This window comes from Engraulis encrasicolus, chromosome 22 (assembly GCF_034702125.1).
Source record: "Engraulis encrasicolus isolate BLACKSEA-1 chromosome 22, IST_EnEncr_1.0, whole genome shotgun sequence".
In the NCBI taxonomy this organism is placed as follows: domain Eukaryota; kingdom Metazoa; phylum Chordata; class Actinopteri; order Clupeiformes; family Engraulidae; genus Engraulis; species Engraulis encrasicolus.
Genome location: NC_085878.1, coordinates 782,367 through 789,866, shown reverse-complemented (window position 1 = coordinate 789,866; position 7,500 = coordinate 782,367). Strand labels below are relative to the sequence as shown.

At 44.1% G+C, this 7,500-nt stretch overlaps 1 protein-coding gene across 1 annotated transcript in view; it reads left to right on the top strand.

Moving 5' to 3' along the window:
• The window catches only part of kcnq1.1 (potassium voltage-gated channel, KQT-like subfamily, member 1.1), a 100,265-nt gene that overhangs the window by 14,819 nt on the left and 77,946 nt on the right, over window positions 1–7,500 (top strand). The window lies entirely within an intron of this gene.

Here is a 7,500-nt window from a genome sequence, read left to right as displayed (position 1 = left end):
GATGCTTCAAATTGTAGTTTGGATTACAGATTGCACTGAGGCGTATGAGGCACACCACCCATAGACCAAAATAGAAATGGTTGGAGGGGTACCAAAATGTTAATGCAATGACTGCAAAATGTAAAGGGTAGTTCTCATTGTAATACAGTAGGCAGCACCCAAATGTGTATTACAGTTGACTCACATACACCAATAATACAAGTGAACCTTGACCGGTAACGTCTCATATTCATATACAACAGGATATATGCGGGGCAAGCACTTTTGATCTACCATATACGATGGGAATGACTGTTTGTTAGTATTAGCCCCGTTTTAAAATAAATATTGAGTTCGGCCTGCAAGTTGGTCACAGATTTTGATTTTGAGTTTGAACTGCTGACCTACAGTGTACCACAGCAAGTTTGTAGCATCTTATCAACATCATGTATACGTTTACCTTTGGGATACTGTTGGTATTCACAGTGTAATTACATAAAAATATATAGTGTTAGTGTTACATGCTCCAGCTAACATTATTTTATTATTTAGAGTGCACATAATCTAACACTAGACTAGCCCTAATAGGCTACTGCCTATTATTTTAAGTCGTAATTTAAAAGTTGCTGTTATTTATCTAAAAGCACTTGTATAATATATCAGTATTATAATATATCAGTATTATTTTCCAGCGTTTATCCACTGAGTTTTGTGGTGTATGCAATATTTTTTCTTGTACTGTTCAAAGCCGTTGACTTCTCACAAGCTGAGGTGCATTTCCTGCTGAGTTGTATTCTCTGGCTGCATCCCAATATGTGACCTTGCCTCCTCCACTTGCTTCTCGTCATGATGACATCACTGACAACAGCATTATATTTCAATATCTTGCAAAAGCTCAATTGTAAAGTCTTTTTCTCATTTGCAATTGTTATGGTGAATGAAAAACAGTCCCTCAAAAGTTGTTGTGGCGAGGCTGACAGCTGGGAAACTTTATCGTTTTCTCCACGGAGGAGGGGCCAGGAGGCGGGACGAGGAGACAAGCACAAGTGGAGGAGGCAAGGACACATATTGGGATGCACCCTCTCTGTCACCATTCCTATTCCTCTTTTGTTTGCTCCAAAAGTGGTCAAGACTCTTGATTCAAGGGCAGATTAATTCTCTTATCTAATCATTGTTCAAATCTGGTTTGACGTCAACACAAACTCATTTTCCTTGCCACCAATGCCGTTGCAGCATTTCACTCTGGTCAGTAGAGGGCAACCATACACCACCTTTTTATTTCCGTCTGTGCTGTGGCCCTCAATGCTGGACTGTATTTATCAAGTGACCTGGAAGCTGAAGGGTTAATGAGCATTGTGTGTGAAATATGCTAATCTCAGTCGCATTATATATGCATGCAATCTTATTTAGTAGGCTATATTTGATATGCAAAGTTATGCTGGTAAGTTAATCCGCAAAAGAAAAACAGTAATTACTGGTAACAATGAAAGGTCAAGAATCATCTTTTTGTGGATTAAAGACATAACTAGAGGGATTTGTTTTGTGAAATATATACTTCATGTGTTTGCAATTTGACTAATGAGTAGTTTTACCCCTCAAATAATTATGAGATTCAAAGAAATGGATAGTGTGAAATACTGTAATTTTTATGGTTGTTATTTTGTTATTGGCTATTTTGAAGGAAGCCCCAAGTAAAAAAGCAGTTAAAGTTTTAAAAAATCATGTTTAACTTGAATCCTTATCTCTAAAGCAATCTGTGGATTTGAAGTGAAACCTGTGAAACCTCAGTGGAGGGGAGAGGTAACGATGTAAACAGGCCGCATATTTACATACTATATATACACTCAGGGATGCAGGAAGTGGGGTGCTCCGGGTGCTGCAGCCCCCCCCCAAAATTTCAAAGTGATATGTAAAAGAAAAAATGGTAAAATCTAGCCATTCTTGTTTAGGCTAAAACATATGAGGAAGTTAGTCAGATGGGATTCGCCATTCCAAAATTGATTAGAATGCAGGAAATTGCATCTAAAAAACACATTTTTTTTTCTGGGAAAGGACTCCCAGACCCTCCACCCATCATAGCACCCCCTGGTCAAAATGACTTCCTGTGTCCCTGTATACACTAACATCGTTAGGCTTCTGCCACCCAACCCAGCCCTAACCCATGCCCCTCACTACTTCATACAACTGAAACAGTGATTTCTTATTTACTCCTACTAAATAATACTGTAAATGACGGTTGCCCAAAGTGGCTCTGACTCGGAGCTGGTCGGCTGGCTGGTTGGCCACTCGCTCGGGCCAGTCGGCTGGCTGGGGCCCCCTCAGTAATTGTGGCTGAGACAAAGGGGGATTTGAGGGGACTCACACAAATCAGCGAATCTGGGAGTGCCAGATGCCCAGATTAGCAGACCTCATGCTCACAATAATTTGTCTGTTTGTGTGCTAAATCTGCCTTTCTTCAGCCGGCGGAGCAGAGACAAAAGGCCTGTGCGGTGCGGTGGTGGTGGGGGAGAGAGGTGGGGGTAGCTGGCTTGTGCGTGCATGTGTGGTGGTGGTGGTGGTGATAGTGTGTGTGTGTGTGTGTGTGTGTGTGTGTGTGTGTGTGTGTGTGTGTGTGTGTGTGTGTGTGTGTGTGTGTGTGTGTGTGTGTGTGTGTGAATGTGTGTGAATGTGTGTGTGTGTGTGAATGTGTGTGTGTGTGTGTGTGTGTGTGTGTGTGTGTGTGTGTGTGTGTGTATGTGTGTGTGTGAATGTGTGTATGCGTAAATTTGTGTGTGTGTGTGTGGGAGGGAGGTTGGTGGGTTTTGCTAGTGGGTGCCCCCTGCGTACAGCCAGCGAAAGGCGAAAGCGAGGCGCGGGGTAAGAGTAGGGGAGGCGAGGCGAGGCACGGGGTGAGAGGAGGTGAGGTAAGGGGAGGGAGGCGCAGGGTGGGGTGGGGTGGGGTTGGGTTGGCTGGTTGCAGAGGAGATTAGGGGGCAGATTGAGTGAGGCTAGCTGCTGGCTGGGCACTCGGCGGTTCGAGGCGCGCAAGGTCAAAGTGCAACTTAGCCCATAGCTAATGGGATTAAACCAGCACAGCCTGTTCATTAGGCGACGCCCAGAATCACAAGTTAATCTAGCAGACTCGTGGGGGCTTGGAGCGCGGAGTGGGGTGGAGTGGAGTGGAGTGGAGTGGAGTGGTGGGGCGTGTGTTGGCTAGGCGTGTGGTGTGGTGGCGCGGAGCAGAGCAGAGCGGGGCGGCCGGCACAGTGCCTTTCTGTGAGGGATTAGTGGCCTGAGGCCCCCGTATAGCTGCCCGACCGCCCGCCCGCCTGCCTGCCTGTCCGCTCGCGTACTTACTTACGTACAGACTCTTGGCTTAACCAAGCTCACAACAGGTGTCTCCCCTGCTTTTGTGCCACTGAGGCAATTTCGTTGCCAAATGTCATGAATCGGACCTCAGCTCAGCGCCGCTTAGCGTAGCGTAGCGTAGCGGATCGCGTTGCACCAGTGAGGGATCTTACAGCCCGGATTCCATCGATGAAGGCATTGCTTGGTGTTCTGACCACAGCAGCATTATTGATTTGAAATATCAGAATACATTGTAATTAAACATGTAAATGAGCATCTGTCCAATGCTGGAAGTTGTGTTGTTTACTACACTGTTCACTTCAGAATGCATTGCTGTACACATCACTTTGGAAAGATCTGTCTTAATTATGAAATCAAATTTGGTGAGAAGTTAGTAAACTATAGCCTGTTTATTCTTATACATCATATTTGGAATCTTTTTAGCTACAACAGGCCTAGTCATTACGCATCGTTGTATTCCTGTGGTTTCTGGTTTCGGAAATACAGTAGATTGTTTCATTCTCAGTGGCTAAAACTGATTCTTGTGTTAATATATTCAGATAGCCAATTATAAAGTTAATCCATTTTCAGTGGGGGCGGGCTTAGGGTGGGGGAGATTATTTAATATGGATACTCTACTCTGTAAAAGAATGGCACGCGACTTAATTTGGTCATTCACTGCATATTTTTTTTTGTTTTAAATGCTAATAGATGTCATCCAGATATTTCCTATTTATCCAAGGCAGACAATGTGAGGATGAGATGTCTTACATCGGCCATATGGCACTGCCGGACCACCCCCACGCCCCCATTGTCTCCGTATTAATGGGACACAAACCTCCCAGCTGGATATTTACTAACTACATTAAAGTGACCTAGGTCACCGCATTCATTGTCTTCTCATACAGAACTCTCGAAGACCCCACTCCATACAATGGGCTGTCTTTTAGAGAGGCATTTGAAGGCACCTATCGTGTATAGCAATGAATATTTTATAACAGTCGTATTATACAGTTGTATGTGGAGAACTCCTCCTGAAGTGCTGGGGAGAAGAGCACATCATTGAGGCCCAGAGGCCTGAAGCTACTGATGGAAGGAATGAGTGAATCGGTCATTCATTTGGGAAGCTTTCACATGGTGAAGACGTTTACACTTTCTCAAGATGTTCTCAATTGTTCTTTGGTGTTTAGGCAAATCACCACATTATGGCTTTATTCATGAAGCTGATTCGGGAAGGAGTTCACATGTGGGTTGGAACTTGAGATGTCGTTAAGGCATTTTCAGGTTTCCCATTGATGACAATTCTCTTACTTGAGCTACAGTTTCCTTTCAGATGTAGGAGGATGTAACTGGAGATGGCAGATCATTTCAGCATGGATAGATTTCCACAGAGCTACTTGTTAACATTTTTAACGGCCTTGTTGACGTTACTAATGGGACGCTTTGCTTTGCCCCACTTGGTGTTTCAGAGAGATGCTATTTTGGAACCTGGTGGTCCAAATACTATTAAGGGCATTGGGTGGTGCACAGTAAATTCTGTTAATTCCTCCAAATTCTTTTAAATCAACACTAAGGTGCTGTTTCCACAGATATTTTTATATGTGGATATTTTTATATGTGGATATTTTTCTCTCCTGGTTGCATTGGTTTTGCATTGGTTTTGTCCTTCCGTTTCCACGTAGCAGATATTTAAAATCCTGGTATAAAAAGCAGGAGAAAAAAAAATCCTATTCAGGCTGAAACGCATTTGTTACAATGGAGGATTTATTTTTTTCCACATGTTGCGTTTACACCTAAACAGGAGGAAAAAAATACCCTGCTAAAAAATATCCTGCTACGTGGAAAGAGCACCTTAGAGAGTACTCTAGGACCAGAACTGATCACGATGACTCTCTAAGAAAGGCAAGGTTCTGGCCCCCCATCAGGTCAGAACAAAATGAAAACAAATATGTGTGCTATCTGTGGCCATCCATAATTTGCAATCCCTAACACTTCAAGTTGGGGATATCTCTACTATAAATTCACATGAGAGTGAAAATCTGGCCCTCTGTGACTTTTAATTGAGTACCCCTGAGAAGTGTTGAATTCATAATGAAAAACATAATGTGTGGTGGGGATAGCACTTCATTGGGGATGGGCAGCAAAACAAGCAATTTAGACAGACATTTGAAGGACATATCGTGTATAGCAATGAATATTTTATAACAGTTGTATTATACAGTTGTATGTGGAGAACTCCTCCTGAAGTGCTGGGGAGAAGAGTACATCATTGAGGCCCAGAGGCCTGAAGCTACTGATGGAAGGAATGAGTGAATCGGTCATTCATTTGGGAAGCTTTCACATGGTGAAGACGTTTACACTTTCTCAAGATGTTCTCAATTGTTCTTTGGTGTTTAGGCAAATCACCACATTATGGCTTTATTCATGAAGCTGGTTCGGGAAGGAGTTCACATGCGGGTTGGAACTTGAGATGTCGTTAAGGCATTTTCAGGTTTTCCATTGATGACAATTCTCTCGCTTGAGCTACAGATTCCTTTCAGATGTAGAAGGATGTCTCTGAAAATGGCACATCATTTCAGCATGGCTAGATGTCCACAGAGCTACTTGTTAACATTTTTAACGGCCTTGTTGACGTTACTAATGGGACGCTTTGCTTTCCCTCACTTGCTATTTTGGATGAAGGGTCATCTGAATAACAACAGTGGCAGTGTTGGGTGGTGGTGTAGAGATAGCACCTCAATGGGGATGGGCAGAAGACTGACAGACTGACAGACTTGGTTGGGTGGGCCCAGAGCGAATTCATCTGAAAGAGCTCCCCTATCAATGAGTGCTGTACAATGTCATAAGGACCCAAGTCTGGGTCACCTCTTTCCCTGGGCCCGGAGAAACATACCCGTTTGTCCCCCCCACCCCCTCTTCCTATCATCGGGCCTGGGAAGTGGTGGTGTGGAGATAGCCACTCATTGAGGATGGGCAGCAGGAGTATTATCTGTGGAAGGTGTGAGGGAACACATGTAGTGCTTGTAGCCAGTGTGTTGGAGATCACAAAAGAGTGTGTGTGTGTGTGTGTGCGTGCGTGCGTGCGTGCGTGCGTGCGTGCGTGCGTGCGTGCGTGCGTATGTGCGCACGCATACTAGCCAATGGATCCAACACTCTCGTGCCAGATAAACATTGTCACAGGGTGATAAAGCCACACTAGATCGTCACTTTGGGTGTAAAGTCACACTTCTCACCACCACACGTGGCTCTCTCACCCCCGGCCAGGAGCACGACATTTGGATAAAAATAAAAACGCCATTGTGACGCGTGAGTTTTAGCCCCCTAATTGGGGTGTTTGGAAATGCACGTTCTGAAAAAGTGTATATGTAAACGAAGGCCAAAACCGATGTGTTTTCAAAACTATCCATATACAATACAATACAGTACAATACAACCTGTATTTATATTGCGCAATATCACAACTAAAGTTGTCTCAAAGCGCTTTCAAAATGCACATCCACACATATACACTATCCTACTACATTCACACACCAGCTCTGGAGGCTGCCGCACGGCGCCAATTGTCCGGGGTTCATGTGAGAAGGTGCAGACACACACACACACACACACACACACACACACACACACACACACACACACACACACACACACACACACACACACACACACACACACACACACACGCAGACACACATACACACACACACACACACACACACACACACACACACACACACACACACACACACACACACACACACACACACACACACACACACACTTTCCCACATTCACATACCAGCTCTGGAGGCTGCCTACGTGTTAACATAAGGAAGAAAAATCCGCACTCACAAACTGCGTCTCTCATTATTTATTTATATTATCACCATGTCCAAAAAGCAAACGCGTTTCGGCTATCAAGTCTTCATCAGTGCGTACCATTTTTCTTCCTTAAGTTGATACATTTTATCGCGCACCCAAAGACTCTTGTTTTTCCAAGAAGTTGAGCGCGTCCTTTGCCAAAACTACGTGTTAACAGTCTCATAAAGTAATAAAAAACCTGCTTCATACTGTACATGCTCCAGCTGATGACCTGAATCAGTTGATATTCAGCCAAGTAGATGAGCTATAGGCCTACTGCCCTAAGAAGGCAAAGTGCAGTAAATACGCCAACACTGAAACTGAGGAAAGGCC